At 39.9% G+C, this 22,641-nt stretch overlaps 1 protein-coding gene and 1 non-coding gene across 2 annotated transcripts in view; one reads left to right on the top strand and one right to left on the bottom strand.

Annotated features, from left to right (window-relative positions):
- Positions 1 to 22,641, top strand: part of RANBP3L (RAN binding protein 3 like) — a 290,513-nt gene that overhangs the window by 219,147 nt on the left and 48,725 nt on the right. The gene's annotated exons all lie outside the window — the stretch shown is intronic.
- LOC111556729 lies at positions 5,360 to 5,462 on the bottom strand. Its single transcript, XR_002736445.1, has one exon. It is a non-coding gene; the product is annotated as a U6 spliceosomal RNA (small nuclear RNA).

Genomic DNA, 22,641 nt, shown 5'->3' on the forward strand with positions numbered 1-22,641 from the left:
ACAGAGCCCGATGCAGGGCTCGAACTCGCAGATGTGAGATCATGACCTGAGCCGAAGTCGGATGCTTAACCGACCAAGCCACCCAGGCGCCCCTTGTTTTACTTTTAAATAGACTATATATTTTAGAGAAGTTTTAGATTCACATCAAAATTGAGTGGAAGGTAAAGAGATATCTTATATACCCCTACCCCCACACATCCACAGCCTCTCTATCAACATCCTGCACCAGGGTGATATATTTTTTAAAGTTGATGAACCTATATGGATACATCATTATCACCCAAGATCAATAGTTTACATTAGGCTTTACTCTTGTTGTAAATTCTATGGGTTTTGACAAGTATATAATGACAGGTATCAACCATTATAGTTTCATACAGAATAGTTTCACTATCCTAAAAATCCTTTGTGTTCCACCTATTCATCCCTTTTTCCCCTTTAACCTATGTGGCAACAAGTGATTCTTTTACTGCCTCCAGAGTTTTGCCTTTTCCAGAATGTCATCATAGTATGTGGTCTTTTCAAATTGGCTTTTTTCACTTAGTAATATGCATTTAAGTTTCCTCCATGTCATGGCTTGATAGCTCATTTTTTTTTTTTTAATTTTTTTTTTTCAACGTTTATTTATTTTTGGGACAGAGAGAGACAGAGCATGAACGGGGGAGGGGCAGAGAGAGAGGGAGACACAGAATCAGAAACAGGCTCCAGGCTCTGAGCCATCAGCCCAGAGCCCGACGCGGGGCTCGAACTCACAGACCGCGAGATCGTGACCTGGCTGAAGTCGGACGCTTAACCGACTGCGCCACCCAGGCGCCCCAGCTCATTTTAAAAACACCAAATAATATTCCATTGGTTAGATGTACCACAGTTTATTTATCCATTCACCTACTGGAAAAACATCTTGGTTGCTTCCAAGTGTTGGAAATTATGAATAAATTTTCAATAAACACCTTTGTGTAGGTTTTTGTGTGGATATAATTTGCAACTCCTTTGGGTAAATACCTGGGAGTGAAATTGCTAGAACATATGGTAAAAATATGTTTAGTTTTGTAATCAACTGCCAAACTGTCTTCCAAAGTGACTGTACCACTTTGTATTTCCCCCAGCAGTGAATGAGATTTCCTGGTACTCCACATCTTCATCAGCATTTTGTGTTGTCAGTGTTTTAGTTTGGCTATTCAATAGGTATGAGTGGTATCTCATTATTCTAATTTACAATTCTGTTCAACAATTTTGATGTTGAACATCTTTCCATACATTTTCTTGTCATCTGTACATCTTCTTTGATGAGGTGTCTGTTCAGGTTTTTGTCAATTTTCAAATCATATTGGTCATTTTATTATTGTTGAGTTTTTAAAAGTTATTTGTATATTCTAGATAATAACTGTCTTTTATCAGGTATGTCTTAGGCAAATATTTTCTCCCAGTCTTCAACTTGTTTACTCATTCTTTCAAAGTATTTTTTAAATTATAATCCTTTGTTGTTTTATTAGCTCTAACTTTTTGTTTTCTTGTTTCAAGGGTTTAAGTTACACCTTTCACTTATCACAGCTTACCTTGAAGTACATTGTAGCACTTTACGCATAGTCTAAGAAACTTAGAACAGCATACTTTTATTTCTTCCCTTTTGATCTTTGTGTTATTGTTGCCACAGATTTTATTTTTGCAAATGCTATAAATCTCACACACCATTGTTAATATTTTTGTTTAAGCAGTTGTCCTCTAAATGTATTTTAATAATAAGAAAACATCTTATATACTTACCTATGTAGTTACCATTTCCAGTGATATTTATTCCTTTGTATAGATCAACATTTCCAACTGATATAATTTTCCTTTTGCCTGAAGGACCGCCTTTAGCATTTCTTATAGTGAGGGTCTTATAGTGATTAGGTTTTTTTCAGCTTGTGTGTGTAAAAAAATTATTTATTTTGCCTTCATATTTGAAAGATATTTTTGCTTGGAGTAGAAGTCTGGATTGACAGTACTGTTCTTTCCATACTTGCAAAGATGTTGCTCTACTGTCCTCACTTGCATTGCTTCTAATCTGGAATCTGCTCCTAACCTTAGTTTTCTTGTGCTATATATTACATGTGTTAGACACATGTTTTCACTAACTGCTTTTAAATTTTTTTTATCATTGGTTTTGAACAAATTGATGTGACTTGGTGTAGTTTTCTTTATCTTTCTTGTGCTTGAATTTATGGGCTTATCATTTTCATCAAACTGGGAAAAATTTGGGCTATTATTTAAAAAAATTTTTTTCCTGCCTTCTCAACTCTCTTATCTCTTTTGGTGACTCACATTACACATATATTAGTTCACTTGAGGTTGCCTAACAGCTCACTGATGCTCTGTTCATTTTTTACAAATCTCTTTTCTCTATATATCACATTATTATTTATCTAATTATTTTTTTCATTTTATTTACTTTAGAGATAGAGTGAGCAAGAGTTAGGGAGGTGGCAGAGGGAGAAAGAGAGAGAATCTTAAGCAGGCTCCACCCTCAGCATAGAGCCTGTTGTGGGGCTTGAACCCACGACCCTGGGATCATGACCTGAGCTGAAAATGAGTCTATTTTTTATATCTTTCACGTCTCTATTTAACTTTTTGAACACGAGGAATATACTTATAATCACAGTTTTAATATTTTTTGTCTTCTAATTCTAACATTTATTTTGTTCTGAGTTTATTTTGATTATTTCCCTTACTATGGGTTGTATTTTCCCTCATCCCTAGTAATAAGTTCCATACCTGGTAATTTTTGTTTTCAATATATGAAATTTATTGTCAAATTGGTTTCCAAGTGCTCATCCCAAAAGGTGCCCTCCTCAATACCCATCACCCACCCTCCCCTCCCTCCCACCCCCCATAAACCCTCAGTTTGTTCTCAGTTTTTAACAGTCTCTTATGCTTTGGCTCTCTCTCCCACTCTAACCTCTTTTTTTTTTTCCTTCCCCTCCCCCATGGGTTTCTGTTAAGTTTCTCAGGATCCACATAAGAGTGAGAACATATGGTATCTGTCTTTCTCTGTATGGCTTATTTCACTTAGCATCACACTCTCCATTTCCATCCACATTGCTACAAAGGGCCATATTTCATTCTTTCTCATTGCCACGTAGTACTCCATTGTGTATATAAACCACAATTTCTTTATCCATTCATCAGTTGATGGACATTTCGGCTCTTTCCATAATTGGCTATTGTTGAAAGTGCTGCTATAAACACTGGGGTACAAGTGCCCCTATGCATCAGTACTCCTGTATCCCTTGGGTAAATTCCTAGCAGTGCTATTGCTGGGTCATAGGGTAGGTCTATTTTTAATTTTTTGAGGAACCTCCACACTGTTTTCCAGAGCGGCTGCACCAATTTGCATTCCCACCAACAGTGCAAGAGGGTTCCTGTTTCTCCACATCCTCTCCAGCATCTATAGTCTCCTGATTTGTTCATTTTGGCCACTCTGACTGGCGTGAGGTGATATCTGAGTGTGGTTTTGATTTGTATTTCCCTGATGAGGAGCGACGTTGAGCATCTTCTCATCTGCCTGTTGGCCATCCGGATGTTTTCCTTAGATAAGTGTCTATTCATGTTTTCTGCCCATTTCTTCACTGGGTTATTTGTTTTTCAGGTGTGGAGTTTGGTGAGCTCTTTATAGATTTTGGATACTAGCCCCTTGTCTGATATGTCATTTGCGAATATCTTTTCCCATTCCGTTGGTTGCCTTTTCGTTTTGTTTATTGTTTCCTTTGCTGTGCAGAAGCTTTTTATCTTCATGAGGTCCCAGTAGTTCATTTTTGCTTTGAATTCCCTTGCCTTTGGGGATGTGTCAGGTAAGAGATTGCTTCGGCTGAGGTCAAAGAGGTCTTTTCCTGCTTTCTCCTCTAGGGTTTTGATGGTTTCCTATCTCACATTCAGGTCCTTTATCCATTTTGAGTTTATTTTTGTGAATGGTGTGAGAAAGTGGTCTAGTTTCAACCTTCTGCATGTTGCTGTCCAGTTCTCCCAGCACCATTTGTTAAAGAGACTGTCTTTTTTCCATTGGATGTTCTTTCCTGCTTTGTCAAAGATGATTTGGCCATACGTTTGTGGGTCTAGTTCTGGGGTTTCTATTCTATTCCATTGGTCTATATGTCTGTTTTTGTGCCAATACCATGCTGTCTTGATGATGACAGCTTTGTAGTAGAGGCTAAAGTCTGGGATTGTGATGCCTCCTGCTTTGGTCTTCTTCAAAATTACTTTGGCTATTCGGGGCATTTTGTGGTTCCATATGAATTTTAGGATTGTTTGTTCTAGCTTCGAGAAGAATGCTGGTGCAATTTTGATTGGGATTGCATTGAATGTGTAGATAGCTTTGGGTAGTACTGACATTTTGACAATATTTATTCTTCCAATCCATGAGCACGGAATGTCTTTCCATTTCTTTAAATCTTCTTCAATTTCCTTCATAAGCTTTCTATAGTTTTCAGCATACAGATCTTTTACATCTTTGGTTAGATTTATCCCTAGGTATTTTATGCTTCTTGGTGCAATTGTGAATGGGATCAGTTTCTTTATTTGTCTTTCTGTTGCCTCATTATTAATGTATAAGAATGCAACTGATTTCTGTACATTGATTTTGAATCCTGCAACTTTGCTAAATTCATGTATCAGTTCTAGCAGACTTTTGGTGGAGTCTATCGGATTTTCCATGTATAATATCATGTCATCTGCAAAAAGTGAAAGCTTGACTTCATCTTTGCCAATTTTGATGCCTTTGATTTCCTTTTGTTGTCTGCTGATGCTAGCACTTCCAACACTATGTTAAACAACAGTGGTGAGAGTGGACACTAATTTTTTTTTTTAAGTTTATATATTTACTGAGAGAGAGAGAGCAAGTGTGATTGGGGAAGGGTCAGAGAGGGGGGAGACAGAGAAGCCCAAGCAGGCTTTGCACTGTCAGTGCAGAGCCCCATGCAGGGCTCTATCCCACGAACTGTGAGATCATGACCTGAGCTCAGATCAAGAGTCAAATGCTTACCTGACTGAGTGACCCAGGTACTCCCCTGGTAAGTTTTTATTAGATGCCAGTCATTGTGAGTTTTACTTTGATATGTGCTCTACATTTCTTTTTTTTTTAATATATGAAATTTATTGTCAAATTGGTTTCCATACAACACCTGGTGCTCATCCCAAAAGGTGCCCTCCTCAATACCCATCACCCACCCTCTCCTCCCTCCCACCCCCCATCAACCCTCAGTTTGTTCTCAGTTTTTAAGAGTCTCTTGTGCTTTGGCTCTCTCTCACTCTAACCTCTTTTTTTTTCCTTCCCCTCCCCCATGGGTTCCTGTTAAGTTTCTCAGGATCCACTTAAGAGTGAAAAAAAAATATGGAACACTTCACGAATTTGCACGTCATCCTTGCGCAGGAGCCATGCTAATCTTCTCTGTATCGTTCCAATTTTAGTATATGTGATGCCGAAGCATGTGCTCTGCATCTATAAATATTTTTGTACTTTGTTCCAGGGCGCAGTTACATTTTGTGAAAACAGTTTGATTTTGGGGGGGTCTTGCTTTTATGATTCATTAAGTAAGATCAGAACGGTCCTCAGTATAGGGCTGATTATTCCCCACTACCAAGACGACACCTTTCTGAGTACTCTACCTACTGCTTTGTGAATCATGAGGTTCCCAGTGTGAATTCTGGGTGCAAACACCATTCTGTCTCTGTATGGGTGCTTGGTACTCTTTCTCTACCTTTCCAGGAGATTCTGTCCCTGGTCTAAGGCAGTTTCCTCAAATGAATTTGCTAGCTAGTACTCAAGTGAAAATTCAAGGGAAACTCTGCAGATCATCAGGTATCTCTGTCTAGAAAGCTCTTTTTCTCTCCAGTATTTTTTCCTCTGACCTCTAGCCATCTTGTTCACTGCACACTTACAGCTCCGCCTCAAGTCAGGAAATCACCCAGGCTCCACCTGTGTTCCCCTTTCTTGCACTACAGCCTGGAATCCCTCGTAAGACAGTATGCTGGGATAATCACAGGACTCACCTCATTTGTCTCCTTTCTTTCAGAAGTTGATATTCTTCATTTCATGATATCCCGTGTCTTGAAAACCATTGTTTCATATATTTTCTTCACTTATTGATTGTTTAATGTGGAAATGTAAATCTGGTCCTGTTACCCCACCTCGGCCATAAGTGTAATTCAGTTTCCAGCATATTTATTTGGAGAAGAATATACTTCTTCATAGGTACTATTCACTATTAGGAAAGAAAGGGGGGGGGGAGGAAAGAAGGAAGGAAGGAAAGAAAGAAAGAAAAAGAAAGAAATAAAGAAAGGAAAACTTGGTTTTAAATAAATCTTATAGAAAGAGATTATTGGGGGGCCCCTGGGTGGCTCAGTCAGTTAAGCATCTGACTTTAGCTCAGGTTGTGCTCTCATGGTTTGTGGGCCCGAGCCCTGTGTCAGGCTCTGTGCTGACAGCTCAGAGCCTAGACCTGGCTTCCCATTCTGTGTGTGTCTCTCTCTCTGCCCCTCCCCTGCTCATGCTCTGTCTCTGTCTCAAAAATAAATAAACATTTAACAAAAAGAGAGAGAGATTGTTGGGAGGTAGCAACAATCTTCGGCAAGAATGTAGAGTTCTTGATGAAGCTAATTTTTTTCATTTAAATGTCAGTACCTTATGCTAAGGTATATATTTGCTACTTTTGTGTGTTAAAAAGACTTTCATCTGGTTTTGTTTTTTACCTTGTAAAATTAAAACTTGCTTATCTTTCAACTAAAAAACATACCGGATTATCAAATTCTAAAGTCTGGAAAGGAGTGGTAAATTTTGGGACTAAAAACAGGTGAACTTCAGATGGCTGGGAAATAATTGATTTTTTAAAAATGTTTATTTATTTTGCATGGACACAGGCAAGCAGGGGAGGGGCAGAGAGCAAGGAAGAGAGAGAATCCCAAGCAGGCTCCACAGTGTCGCACTGTTAGCACAAAGCCCAACAAGATCTTGGCTTGATCTCAAGAACCATGAGATCATGACCTGAGCGGAAATCAAGAGTCAGATGCTTAACCAACTGAGCCACCCAGGTGCCCCTTAATTTCTAAGGTGGCAAATAAAAAACTGTGCGCTCTTTGAATGTTGAGAGTGTATCTTCATTAAACATTTTGTTTCCAGTATCCAGAACATAGCTGCTGCTCAGTATATGCTTATTGAATGAATGAATGAGTGAATGAATGAATGAATTTGATGTCTAACCACATAGTACCTAAGGACTGCTGGTCTGGCTGGCCCAGGAATTTTCCAGTGTAGCCCTCTTCTTAATTGATCTGGTTCATTAAAGTGGAAACAGTGAGACTAATTGGCTTTGACACAGGCTAATTTCCCCAAGTCAGTGATGTGGCTGTCACACACACTGTAAATAAGCTGATACGCAAGGCACCTGAGGCACGGGACCTAATCAGTTGGCAGGATCTTGGACCATGACAACCTAGACAGGGATAGAAGAAACAGTATAGCATTAACTGGTGAATCTGCCAAGATTTGGGAACAAAGACACAAAGAACTGACTAGGAAGATACCTGCCCTATGGAATATAGTCCGGGCTGCTCTCTAGAATCACTTGAGTTGTGTTTTTTTTTTTCTTTTTAATATTCATTTATTTATTGGGAGAGTGCAAGCGGAGGAGGGACAGGGGGGTGCAGAGAATCTGAAGTGGGCTGTCTGCCGACAGGCCGACAGCAGCGACCCCGATATGGCGCTAGAACTCACAAACCTCAAGATCATGACTTGAGCCGAAGTCGGATGCTCCGCCAACTGAGCCACCCAGGTGCTCCTTTGAGTTGTTTTTATAATATACAGATACTAAACCCTATACCCAGAAATTCAGCCTCAATTACTCTGAAGTGGGGAAGGAAATTTGAATATTTGTAAAGCTCTTCAGGAATTTCATCATATAGCTAGGGTTACAAATTCCTGTGTCAAGCCAAGAAACTAATAATCCCCATCTTTTTACCTTTGTTAGTCTTTCCCATTCAATTTTTTTTTTCAACGTTTTTTATTTTATTTTTGGGACAGAGAGAGACAGAGCATGAACGGGGGAGGGGCAGAGAGAGAGGGAGACACAGAATCGGAAACAGGCTCCAGGCTCCGAGCCATCCCCCCAGAGCCCGAGGCGGGGCTCGAACTCACAGACCGCGAGATCGTGACCTGGCTGAAGTCGGACGCTTAACCGACTGCGCCACCCAGGCGCCCCAGTCGCTCCCATTCAAAAGGTGTCCTATTCTCCAGCAAGATGCTACCAGTAAGAGTTATGCATTAGAAAAATGCCAAGTCAGATGTTAGCAGATGTTATTTTGGTATCGGTGCCCATTTTCCTTTTCCAAGCCTCTATTTCCGTTCTGCAGGAGGAGAATATAATTCAGTGTAATTAGGTAAGCATCTGTCTAACTTAGTATATCTGTAATCATATTCAGGTCAAACCATTTCAATCACTATCCAGTTCAAAATCCTTTCTCCAAACTGCCTTTACTCCCTACTCTTACTGAATTTCCAGGGAAGAAATCTCATGCTTGACTTTTGTGAAAGCAGCAGTGGGATGAAGTCAGGGTGAGTGAGCTGACTGGTAACAGACCGGTGGGGCAGACAACTGAAGAGCTAATTCCAACTGCCAATGTCATCACCCCATCTGGTTGTGGGCATCTTCTTGATGGCTCCGCAATCCCTGAATTTTCCTAGCTTTATCCCCAGATTCACTTCTGCTTTATCCCCAGAGTGCTGGTCTACGCTGAATCTCTGCTTGTGGGGTTCCTTCATGACTACCCAACTTTTTTTTTTTTTAATGTTTATTTACTTTTGAGATGGAGGGAGACAGTGTGTGAGTGGGGATGGGCAGAAAGAGAGGGAGACACAGAATCTGAAGCAGGCTCCAGGCTCCAAGCTGTCAGTACAGGGCCCGATGCAGGGCTTGAATTCATGAACGGTGAGATCATGACCTGAGCCAAAGTTGGATGCCCAATGAACTGAGCCACCCAGGCACCGCAACTACCCAACCTTTTTAAGGCTCGAGGCAAATGGAGGTCCACATATCTTAAGTCCATATATTTAAAAGTTATAAATCAGATCAATAAATTGCTAAATGAAATACGTTCTATCCTCCTAACTTGAAATATATACTTTGTAAGGACACATCAGAAAAATATATATAAAGCTGAGAGTTAGCAAAATATCACTTGACTACAACTGAGTTTAATTTGTATTGCACACGCCAGAGCATCCTCTTGATGGGATGGCAACGTTTGGATGAGTAATAGTTCAGAAATTAGTATATATTGGTTTCCTGGAATCCAAATTTTTGGCCATCATTTCAAGTAAAGTCACTAATTATGGTGATATAATCAAAATTTTCACATATAACTTGTTTTCTTGTGTTCACTAATGAACACATGGATTAAAAAGTAAAATGTAACTATATCCAAACTATAAAATTTGGGTAAGGTTTTAAGAAAATTTAAAGTAAGTGTAAACAAATAAAATTGTTTTGCCTAGATTGTTAAGTAAGTAAGATTTCTTCTAAAATATTTAAAATCATTGGGACGCCTGGGTGGCTCAGTGGGTTAGGCATCCAACTCTTGGTTTCGGCTCAGGTCATGATCTCGCGGTTTGTGTGTTTGAGCCCCACATAGGCTCCATGCTGACAGTGCAGAGCCTGCTTGGGATTCCCTCCCTCCCTCTCTCTCTGCCCCTCCCCCGCTCACTCTCTCTGTCTCTCTCGCAAAAATAAGTCAACTTAAACAATTTTTTTTTAAATTTTTTTTTCAACGTTTATTTATTTTTGGGACAGAGAGAGACAGAGCATGAACGGGCGAGGGGCAGAGAGAGAGGGAGACACAGAATCGGAAACAGGCTCCAGGCTCTGAGCCATCAGCCCAGAGCCTGACGCGGGGCTCGAACTCAGGGACCGCGAGATCGTGACCCGGCTGAAGTCGGACGCTTAACCGACTGCGCCACCCAGGCGCCCCTTAAACAATTTTTTAATACTTAAAATTATCTATTAAGATTAAAAGGCAAACTACACAGTACAATGAATATCAATTCATTTTTTCACAAAATGTGATATCAAAGTGATTCATCGACACTATAAATTTCAAAATTTTAATTCTTAGTAAATATTTTTATAGAAACAGAACTATTTGTAATTCTAGCATTGAATGCCCATGAAATTGCCAATATAAAGGAAAGTGATTGCGCTTCATGCCTGTTACACTAGACCTACACTATACATGCACGTAAGGATAATATGAATAATACTGTAGCTAATTCTCAGATACCAGGTTAACTGTTGAAAATCGTGAGCACTGGGTAGTGTATGGAAACCAATTTGACAATAATTATATAAAAAATAATAATAAAAATAAAATAAATAAAAATGGGATGCTTAAAAATAAATAAATAAGCCAGTTATATCTCTTTGGTTTTTCTGGGTAATTGTGACTTAATTAAATGTAGTATTTTCAGGAAACGTGATCCATTTACTGTATATGCCTATATATATATATATATATATATATGTATGTATTTATTTTATTTTTCATTCAAAAAAAAAGAAAAGAGTGGGCAAATTCATGAGCACCTCTGCAAGTACAAAAAATAAAATAAAGAGAACAAAGAAAACGGACAGTTGGCACCATAAGGGAATTGCTATTTCATTATAAAAGACACTTCTGAATTCACACTATTTGAGAGGAAGGATTTACAAGTTAATTAATTTGGTTTTTTCCTCCCCAAAGTGTTGTCACCAAATGCATGGCTGAAATCCTCCCCGTGCTCCCAAGCAGCATCGACACAAGCGCAGTCCACAAAACTCTGGGCTTTGGACACAATTGCCTTTTGTTTAGGATCTAAGGGAGTGGAGAAGCTTTCCTTGGGGCCTGAATAGTGTCAGTCGGAGAGCAAATATTTAGGGTTTTACGTTGGTCTGTGCCACCTCTGACCTTGGATCCTGAGTGGCAGCATGTATTCTTCAGCAAACGCACTTGGTGATCAGCAGAGCCCTGTAAAGATCGGGTCCAGGACAGGGGTCCCTCTTGCCGAGACTAAGCGTGGTCCTGGAACCTTTGCTTCCTGTGTGTCTGGGCAAAGAAGATTTGCGGAGCCAGCTGACCTGTGCTTCCAACCATCTTATTGGACCTCTGGGGCCCTGGGAAGCTTAGACTCCTTATTAGAACCGTCTTGGCTCTGTGGAACACTGGGGGGTAATTTGTGGCCATTCCCGGCTTGTTCTGCCCTCTTTCTGATCCCACTGCTTGTGTCCAAAGCCCGCTGGTGTCTTCTGCCGGTGCCCTGGCAGCTCTGGACGTGCCCACGGGTTCTGCTGGTACCAGTCTCTATGTTCAGATGTATCCCTGAACTTTACAGGCTATTCTCTGGGGATCCTCTTTATAGGAAACCATGGCAAGCGCTCCCCTTTCTCAAGAGTTTGAGGATGTGGAAAGAACAAGGCTTCCAACTCTAACACTCCAAGATCTCTTTAAGAAGTCTCCCCAGTCTTTCTCTTGTATCACTCTGCACACCACCCTCTAGCGGCGGAGTGAGGCATCTAGTTCACTTCTGAGTCACTCCATTGTTTTTGTCTCACGCCTGACTGGTCTTCACTGAGCCTACACATCTGTCCTTGAGTCCGGTCTCTGACCCAGGAAGGAGTTCATAGCAAGGGGAAGAAAGTAAGACGTGTAGATTGCCATTTTGAAATCATCCCAGGACTGTTCACCAGCTGGCTGTGGTGAACTAGGCTTTATGCCACATTGCAAGTTGGAGGACATCATTTTTTCATGACTTTAATGACTTCTTTTTGCCCGCGGGTATAACATCAGGTTGACTCCAGGCTGTGAACCTGGAGTTCACAAAGACTTTCAGAAATCTCTGCCGTGTACTGCTAGACAATTCAGGTATCTTAATTTTCTGTCAGTCTTAGTGTCTTTAAACTACAAAATGCTTGCCTCCTTTTAAACTCAAAATGAAGTTTATAAAGTTTGTTTCAAATGAGCTTCAAAGAGGGAAAACCAAGTATTTTTATAAAATAATTTTTAGACAGCTCCCACTTACATACTTAACTCTATTTCACAATACTAATTCCCTTAAATGAAATATTATTTCTTATACCAAGCACAGCTGGCCCTCTGAAATGCATTGTAGATAATTCCACTTGGTATCTGCTATGTTTGTAATTTACTGGGTCTGCCAAATGCTGACAAAATAAATCATGTTAGCTGACTCCCAGTGGGGTGCTCTTCTTCAGTTCAGACTGGGCAGCTATCTCCATCTTTCCATCATATCTAGTTAACATCTTCTGTGCTTTGTGCATTTGTAAACAGTATTTTATTTAGAACTTTATAAATCATAAGAATGATGTAATTTTAAACATTGCAGTTCACAACCCATAATAACAGAGTCGGGAAAAAGAGAAAGAAAAATATCTGTTTTTGTTTGTTTGTTGGCTTGTTGGTTTGTTTATTGGTTTGTGTTTTGGGGGTTTTTTGAGGGCGAGAGTGGAGAAGGTTTCTAATGAAGCTCTCGCATGCATCTGGAAAATTCTTACAGCTGAAAGGTTGGCTGTTTCTCAGCCATGGAGCTGAAAAAGGTTTCCTTGCACTGAGAGAAAATGGCAAGGCGAGGAAAGTCAAGGAAGAATGAAACCCTACTTCTTTTGTGTTTGATGTTATGCAGGTTTTAAAAACATGTTACAAAGAAAGATCCTGCCAGGAGTTCTGGGATCTTATGTTGATATAAATTTTAGCAATATGGCTCAGATGAGACCTTGAGAGTGATTTCATGAATTCGTTCTTCCAAAGAAACTCATTGCCACCTAGGGTGTGCCAGGCTCTGTGCTCCATTCTTGGGACCCAAAGTTGAACTAGACATGTTCCCTGTCCACAGAACGTCTTGATGTTCTCTTGTTGAGACCCCTGCATTCCACAGGCCTCAAATTAGGTAACTCAAATTTATCAATTTGTCCAAGAATGGTCATTCTATAGAGAGTTGACTCATCCTAAACAAACCAGAACAGTATGTATATATTCATGGTAAGAAATATATATATTCTAGTCAGTACTTGCCATGTATAAAAAGATGCTGACATCTAAACATCTAATTGGCTTGTGCCCAGCATTGAGCTAGGTACAGTTATCTCATTTAATGCAAACTGCATATTAATCATATAAGATCGGTGTTATTGTACTCATTTTGTGTGATGCAGAACTGGAAGCTAGAAGATGGGAAGTTGCTCAAGGTCATACAGTTAGCACAGGGTGAAGCCCAGATTCCAGCAGGCCTGCCTGATTTCAGAGACCTTCCAATGTTATGATCTTGATCTCATTTAATGGTATAAAAGCCTATCTTTGGTTCTTAGGTCAGTAGCACTTTATTCTTTCTATTTATTATGGATGTCAATCACTTAATGAATCTATGTTTCCCAAATAAATATTTTTTTATTTTTTTTAACGTTTATTTATTTTTGAGACAGAGAGAGACAGAGCATGAATGGGGGAGGGTCAGAGAGAGAGGGAGACACAGAATCCGAAACAGGCTCCAGGCTCTGAGCTGTCAGCACAGAGCCCGACGCGGGGCTCGAACTCACGGACCGCGAGATCATGACCTGAGCCGAAGTCGGATGCTTAACCGACTGAGCCACCCAGGCACCCCCCAAATAAATATTTTTAAAAATTGGCTGCAATGTTTTCCATTTTGTTTCTTAACCATGAATGGAGAAGAAATTTTCCCAGTTTGGGGAACCATCTGCTAGGATCTAAACATGACACAAGTTGATTATTTCATCATGGTCTCAATGAGAAAAAAGAAAGAAACCGTAACACTTCTCTTTCTTCCCTTCCTCCATCTTTCCCTCTCTTTTTTCTTATCATCTCCTTTCCTTTCTGCCCTTTATTCCTATTTAAAAGTACCATATATTCAGCCCAATTCACTCATATCTTAGTGGGAAGAAACATATGTGTATGGAGAATTATCAGGAAATATGCATTATACAATAAGAGAAATATAGCCAAAATATAGGTCCAGCCCAGAAGAGAGTATGGTTAACTCTATCCTGAAGACGGTGGGGCCACAGAATCTTTCACCCAGAAGATGCTTGATGTTGATGCTTGAAAAATGAAGAGGCAAGAGGAAGAGCAGCTCAGGGAGAGAGCACAGAGTATGAAAAGCCCTGATGTGTCTTTGTTGGCTACAGATTCCTGTACCAGTGACTACTCAGTGCAATATTAAGAAGAGGAAGGGAGATGCAGAAAGGTGGAGCCGAGCAAGTATTGTGTTGATATTGGCAAAGTGTGGTTTCCAAAGGCAAGTGTCCTGCTGCTCCGAGCATTGTTAGAGTTGAAGGTGAGGCAGCTGCAGGGATGGCACCGAGCCAGTCAGTGTTGATGGAATGACTTCTCTCTCTCCTGGAAATTATGATACTAAATACTTCATTTTTTTTTAATGTTTATTTTTTTTTTGACAGAGAGAAAGAGAGAGTGTGTGTGCATGTGCAACTGGGGAAGGGACAGAGAGAGAGGGAGACAGAGGATCTGAAGGGGGCTCTGTGCTGACAGCAGAGAGCCCGATGTGGGGGCTCCAACTCATGAACCACAAGATCATGACCGGAGCTGAAGTCAGATGCTGAACCGACTGAGCCACCCAGGAGGTTTTTCTCAGTACTTTTCCTGTTTGTTGTAAAAGCCATGTGACATGATACAAATTATTTTCTTGGAAATCTTTAATGCAAGGAGAGTGGGGTCTATGTGATGATTTAGACCAACCCGTAATGACAGGGATGAGGCCCACCTCTCCTGAAGCACATAGCTGCACAATGTCAGAGTTCTGTCAACATCAAGGAGGGAGGAAACCGCTGCTGGGCAGGCATTCAACTATGTCTGCTACAGAGCGAATGAAAAATGAAAGGACAAGGTGATTGACTTTGCAGTTAAGTACAGATACTTAATGGGTACTCCTGTACTAATGAAGAAGGAGCATTGCATATTTTCTCTCTTTGTTAGTACCATCCACATCATTATAGGTCATGTATAATGGTCTGTAGAGAAGTTTTGTTAGTTTTTGTTTTGTTTTGTCACATCTTTATCATTTTCAAAACAGTGCTTTATAAAAGTGCTTTGAAATATCTATCCATCATCTGCAAGGTGCAGGAGATTTTAAATTGGCCTTGATTCATTCGATATCGGAATACGTATAGAAGGCAAGGGATTTGTTTTCTTGTGAAAGTAGTCTTTTCTAAAATCAAAGATGGTAAATGAAAATGTTTCTTCTGGAACAACAAAATAGAAGCCACCAGAGATCCTGGATGATCTCAGGGAAAGCCACCTACCTAGACTGGACCTCTTGATCATCACTGGACTATTATAAAAGAAAAAATTCTATCTTCTTTGAGGCACTGCATTTTAGAGTCTATTTATTATTATTTAAAAATTTTTTTTAATTTTTTTTTTTTTTTGAGAGACAGAGAGACAGAGCACAAGTGAGGGAGGGGCAGAGAGAGAGTAGGAGACGCGGAATCCAAAGCAGGCTCCAGGTCTGAGCTGTCAGCACAGAGCACGACGTGGGGCTCGAACTCACAAACCGTGAGATCATGACCTGAGCCGAAGTCAGAGGTTTAACTGACTGAGCCACCCAGGCGCCTTAGAGGCTAGTTATTACAACAGTCTATCCTAACTAACACACTCGTTACCTTTTTTGAAGAGGGACCAAATCTTCCAGTTTTGTCACAAGAACCTGAAATTTAGAATTTTGTATAAAATCTACAGGTCTCTCTTTTTTATTAAAGGTTGCTTGTTAATTCAATATTATTTGAAGCCCCGTTTAGGGAAAAACCACATGTCCACACATCACCACTGCCTCTTTGGCATGGCTTCTTGCCTCCAACACTTCTTGGCTTTATGACTGGTTGCTTGTGTGTTTTGACTCTACCACAGATGCAACAATATTTGCAGGGAGGCAGAGAGGGGATCCCTGGCCAATATTTGAAAAGAGAGGATGAATGGTAGGTTGTGGACTCTCTATGTCCCTTATTTGGTACTTTATAAAGAAATTAATTTATTAGGTGAAAGTACTACAGAACATCCAGCTCCTCAAATCAAGGATGTAGTAGTAGATGATGGCAAATGGAAGGACAGCCTACAGCGGACTGCCGAGGGGATTAGATGGGTTAACATGTGTAAGGACTTAAAATAGTGCTGGAAAACAGTAAACACACACTTAACGCTGGGTGTTAGTGTTATGCAACTTGCCCAAGGTCACAGCTAGTCAGCTGAGGAGTACATGGACCTCCTAAACAGGCTTTTCATGTTTCAACTTGTTCAAAATTTTTTGTCATTTTGCTCTATGTTCTCTAAATTTCTGTTACTTTATCTTCTATATGACTAATTCTTTTTTTTTTAATTTTTTTTCAATGTTTATTTATTTTTGGGACAGAGAGAGACAGAGCATGAACGAGGGAGGGGCAGAGAGAGAGGGAGTCACAGAATCGGAAACAGGCTCCAGGCTCCGAGCCATCGGCCCAGAGCCTGACGCGGGGCTCGAACTCACGGACCTCGAGATCGTGACCTGGCTGAAGTCGTGCGCTTAACCGACTGCGCCACCCAGGCGCCCCTATATGACTAATTCTATCTTTAATCAGGTTCATTATTTAGTTCACTTTTTAATTGAGGTGTGGGGTTTTTGGACAATCATATTTTTAATTACCAAGAATTTTTCCAGTGTCCTGGAAACTCAGTTTGTGATGGCAACCTGTTCATATATTATGGACGTAATATCCTTTCTGTTCTAAGGACACTAACAAATTATTTTTTTTTAAGTTCTCTTTCATTTCCTGCATTATTTCTATTTCGTTTTTCCAAGGTCATCTATTCTGTTTGCTCATCTGGTCCTTTTCCTTACTTGTATTGGTTTTCCTCAAATATCTAATGATCTTACATGGGTCATTCACATTTATGAGTGAAGGTTTAGGTTGACTTGTATGGAGACTTAGCATGATTTTCCTCTGTAGGTGTGTGAGTCTTTTTTCCCCAGCAGACTTCTCCTGGGGGTTGACTGCATGCTTTGTATAAGTGCCCTGGTTGTATTGACAGTCTTTTGGGTTCATGGATATAAAGCAGACAGGCAGCCTGAAGATATTCTCCAGTTACCACAAAGGAGGACTTTGGCTATGGAAGGCTTCAGTACATTTCTTTCCAGTCTCTTTCTGGGTGGAAGGGGAAAGGGGGCGGTCTTAGGTTACTTTCAGCTCTACTTCTCTTTCTGGGCCCTGTTGAGAAGACTTTTCCAAGCAGATAACCTACATTCTTAAATTATCAGGATTTATCCTGTGGATAAACATTACTCTTCCACATGCAGTTTTCTCGTTAATACATGCTCATTATCCGTGTTACTCATCTTTATTGATGCCAAATTTCTCTTACTATGGTTTATTCCACTCTATTGTTCAGATTCCACCCCCCCCTTTTTAAATCTTCTTAGAAGTCCTCATAATTTTTCATCCAACGATGGCATGTACATAAAGGTGACACTTTAATGAGCATCACCTATATTTTTTACTTACCCCTTTGTATGACTTTTCATATTTTCTGAATGGATTTTGAAGTGTGTGCTCAGCTTGTTATTTTAATTAGTCTTTTTTTGTAAGTAAGTTTAAAAGTTCCTTTCTCTATTGTCTTCTTTAAATGTTTTTTAGGATTGATTATCTACATGGGCTTACTTTGGAAAGCTGACAGTGAAGAAGTGTATGTTTGCTGACAGCTGATGTATGTAATATACAAGAAAACATACCAGGAGTTTTATTTAATTGTACCAATTGTACTTAAGTCTAGGTAGACTGCAGAGTTACTGGGAGAGCTTCAAGCTCCTCTGCATTGAGAAACAATTTAAAAGATCAGAAGTAGAAGGTTGATTCTTTCTTGATTTACCCAACTGGACCCCTGAGACAATGAGCAGGATCCTGTATTCTGACCCTTCCATCTTCTTCAACCTCAGTCGCTTTGGGTCCTCACTGTGCAACAAAGGAGTGGCTTTGGTGGCCCTGGTTCTGACACAACTGTTCAGGGAGTCCCCACCCTACAGCTCACTAGGTGCTGTTGTTATTTGAAGCTACATATCAATGTCTGAGCTACAAAACCTGATCCTCACATGCCATTCATGAATGCCAGAGAGATAAGGAGTGTGTGTGTGCGTGTGTGTGTGTGTGTGTGTGTGGTTTGGGAGGCAAGAAGTGGTTGTAGTCCAACAGTCAATATTTATTGACTATCATGAGCAGGCCTCTGAAGTCATATATGTGGGAATATAACGAGTTCCTAGATACCTTTTCTCCAATGCCCTGCCAAGGAGCTGAATTTATATTAAAACCTCTCCCATTCTTGAAAATACAACCTGTTCCGGACTGAATGTTTGTGTCCTCCCCAACCCCAAATTCAGATATTGAAATCGTAACCTCCAATATGATGGTGCTAGGTGGAGCCTCTAGGAGGTAATTAGGTCATGAGGAAGGAATCCTCCTGAATGGAATTAGTGCCCTCATAAAAGGGACTCCAGAGAGGTCTCTCACCTTCTTCCCACTGTGTGAGGACACAGTGAGAAGTCAGCAGCCTGCAGGCCAGAAGAGAGCCCTCACCAGAACCCCACCATGCTGGTACCCTGATCTTGGACTTCCAGGCTCCAGAACTGTGAGAAATGAATTTCAGTTGTTTATAAGCCATCAGTTTATGATACTTTGTTACAGCAGCCCCATAACACACAACCTAATTGCTTTTTTAATCGAAAGTTTAAAAATAAAATAGTAATAAAATTTTTTAAGTGGTGTAGAAGGGAACATCTGTACGGTTGAGAAGTAGTGAGTAAAATGACCATCTGGTCCTATTTAAAAATGGGTGTGGCATCTTCACGTAAGGCCCAGCCTTACGTGGCTCTCCTCTGCCACAGAGGTCTCTCTGAGCTTAATGATCATGCCCCTTTGTCAATAGCAGATGTTTCCGAGTGTAGCCCAATGTGGGTTTGTTTGTTTGCTCATGAATGGTATTCATGTGGGGCGCCTGGGTGGCGCAGTCAGTTAAGCGTCCGACTTCAGCCAGGTCACGATCTCGTGGTCCATGAGTTCGAGCCCCGCGTCGGGCTCTGGGCTGATGGCTCGGAGCCTGGAGCCTGTTTCCAATTCTGTGTCTCCCTCTCTCTCTGCCCCTCCCCCATTCATGCTCTGTCTCTCTCTGTCCCAAAAATAAATAAAAACGTTGACAAAAAAATTTTTAACCAAAAAAATAAATGGTATTCATGTGATGCTCCACAAATACAGTATGAATGTTAACATTTCCCATCTTTGTATATGTTTTATAATATAGAGAGTAAAAAGTTAAATAGGAAAAGAAATGTGGAGAGCTTCTCTCCACGTCCTAATAAATCACATTGCCCATTCCTTGTATTCTTTCAATCAGGTTCATTAGAAGTAACTATATTTAAAATTTTTAATCATGGAAATTAAAAAAATGTATATATATGTAGGACTATATAAATGAAGGAATAGTATGTCTCATGTGTTCACTTAGTTTTAATAAATATCAATTTATGGCAAGTCTTTCTTATGGGCAGGGGGTGGGGAATTCCAATAGGCTTTTATTGAGATAAATTGACAAAAACCAAGATTTTATCAACCATTTTTTTCTGAACCTTATAGACTCAGCAGAGACTCTGGTCCATATATGTGTACACACAACATAATACATCTCAACGAAAACAGAGTCCCACTGGAACACTTGCCAATTAACAGAAAGCCAAATTTCCCTGTCCCCAAATGTTTTTAAAATTTTGAGTCCCCACTGTACACTTTTCAGTGGAACTGATCCCTTATGGCTTAGGACATTGGGATTCTATTCCTATTTTTACTGAGCAAAAAATACATTTTTCAAATTTTAGCCCTATTTGAAGAAAGGGAAGTGACTTTGTTTTCTCCAGGCACCTCTCCCCTACAACCACTAGTTAAAATACAGTAGAATTTATGGCAAGTCTTATTTTGTCTATACCCTCCATATCTCCCTCACTCAAATTATTTTGAAGCAGATTCCAGACGTATATTATGGAATATAATGCATTATACTCAATTTAATTAACATAAAAGAAAATGAGTGAAAGGAGAAATAGAGAGAAGGAAAAAGAAGAATGGAAGGAAGGAACCAACAAACAAACTAATGGAAGAAGGAAGGTATGAAGGAGGTAGGGAGGGAAAAACATAGTTCGGTGATTACTTTATTCCTGTGAATGTAAATTCATATCAAGTAACAAAAGTTTGGTCTGGTGCAAGTTAATTTGCTTTATTTTGGAAATGATCCCAGTTAATGAGTGTTTACCTTCAAAGAGTTCAGTTCTGCTGCAAACCCATTGACCTCATGCCCATGTACTTCAAACATTTTTAGGTGGAATTCCGATTGTGTAGGATCATTTGATCCTACCCAGATGGCGGACATTATGGAACCAGAACCACCGTACTCCAGTTTCCTTGCCACTTAAAACAAACAAAATAAAACTGCATTTTTCTGCCCTTTGGTTTTATTTTGTCTTGTTTTCACTTTGGCTATCAAGACAGAAAAAATGTACAGCTACAGAGATTAAATACCAGCACATAGCAACAATCACATTTCACCCGTAGGAGAATAATCAGGTAACGTTCCTACAACTTCAGACACAGACAAGCATTTCCTGAGCTCACTAATACAAGACCCCATTCTGAAGACATGGGTTTATTTTGTGCTGAGGCCAAGGCTATTTTGCTAACTGACCTTGGACTCTGCTGACCTCCAGAGGGAGCCCTGTTGCAGCCAGATCTGAGGCTCATCTGTGAAAGGGCCAAAACTAATTTTGCTTCAAATGCCAAGGCAATGTTTATGGAGTGAGGCAATATTTCTGATAACCAAGACCCGAATGTTGATGTTCAATGGATTAAAGATCAATGGTGGCAATTTCAGAGTGTGAGCACCTTGAATAGGTAAGCAGTTTGGTGCTATGCCAGTGTCGCCTCCTCAATTCGTAGAGAGGAACAAGCGTTCAAGCAGAACAACCTCTAATACAACCATTTGCGCCTCCCATGTTTTAACAAATAGCAATTATGGGAATCCAGCCAACTGTGCTACCTGAGAAATTCTTTGAGCTAAAAACATACAGTGACTTAGAGTAACACAACTCTAGACAGCCACAAAAGCCTGCCTTGATGAGCTTTATGATAAGCATGTTACATAAGCCATTGTGAGAGCCTGAAACTCTACATTCTCGTCCACAATGTCTTTGATGGAAGGAAGCGTGATCTTAAAAAAAAATCTCCCATGGAATGTTATAAAGGAGCAGAGGATCTGTTATTTAAAATCAATAGAAATTCTAAAGTCGTAACACTAGTTCATGAGTATTGAACTAAAATGGCCATGTAATAATCCCTGCAGTGTTTTGGGGGTTGTAGTGAGGCTCTGGCCAGGGCTTCATGGTTTTCATGTTTGCATGTTAGGGGTCTTTTATCCTATTCTTTGAGGATAAGAGTGATAAATGTAATACTGCTGCTTTTTACTTATACTTGTCATTCAAAGCACTCTGAACACTTTCAAAGAGTAGATACACACTATCATAAACACTTTTGAAACAAGGCAGGTTATTAATTAAATAACTCACTTGCATACTAATGTCCAAGGCATATGTTCCTGCTTCCTAAATATGGTTCAACTGAAAAAAGAAAACTCGCCTATAAACTTAGGACCATTCATATTGTTTAACCAAGCACTATGCTTTCTGAGCTATAAGTTCTAATCATAAAATATCATTTTTCCCAGTATCCATCCCAAACGCAGTCGTTGAGAAGATCAATTATTTACCTGTAACATGCCATTCAACAGTGGCATCTTTTTGACATCACAGCGAGTTGGTAAGGGAATAAGCTTGAGTTTCATAGAAATTCTAACTCATCTTTAATCAAATTGAAGTAAAAAATGCCAAATATTATTCACTTGTTTTTTGACCCAACCAGACTTCACTTTCTACACTCTGACTCTTTGCTTTTATTTACAAGCAAAAAGCAAAGTATAATATGCCCATTATGAGCTACTAACTTGGTAGTGTTTCTGAAAACTAAGGGTATGGCTTATTATAACTGATTCTAACTATGGCTGATAGAGCTGATATTATTTTACATATTCCTATTACATATTACTTTCAGCTATCCTGGCTTTTTTCCAGTGGAAATTGGTGAGTCAAAACAGAGTCTCCTCCCAGAGCAGAAATGTGATTCGATATGCTGTGTAAGAACCCAGGAGTCTCTGTAATCAAGTAATCAACCACAGGGTCACTGCCCAGGGCTGACTCAATAATGCACAACGGTGGGACATAGAGGAACCAGGCAGTAAGTCTCCCTGGGGATTGTCCCTATTCCCTAATGTTGTGGCACTGGAAACTAAGTTTAAAGCATTCTTGTTTTTGGTGTCATCAGCCCTCAGGAGAGATATAATGAATGAAAGAATGAGCAAAGCAGACTATTTAAGCAGGTCATGCATGTTTACCTGGACAAGAGGACTTTATAAATATTCCATCTAAAAAATCATATATTTATATAAAATATAAACCATGTTTAAATATATATGTGTATGCATATA

This window comes from Felis catus, chromosome A1, assembly GCF_018350175.1.
Source record: "Felis catus isolate Fca126 chromosome A1, F.catus_Fca126_mat1.0, whole genome shotgun sequence".
In the NCBI taxonomy this organism is placed as follows: domain Eukaryota; kingdom Metazoa; phylum Chordata; class Mammalia; order Carnivora; family Felidae; genus Felis; species Felis catus.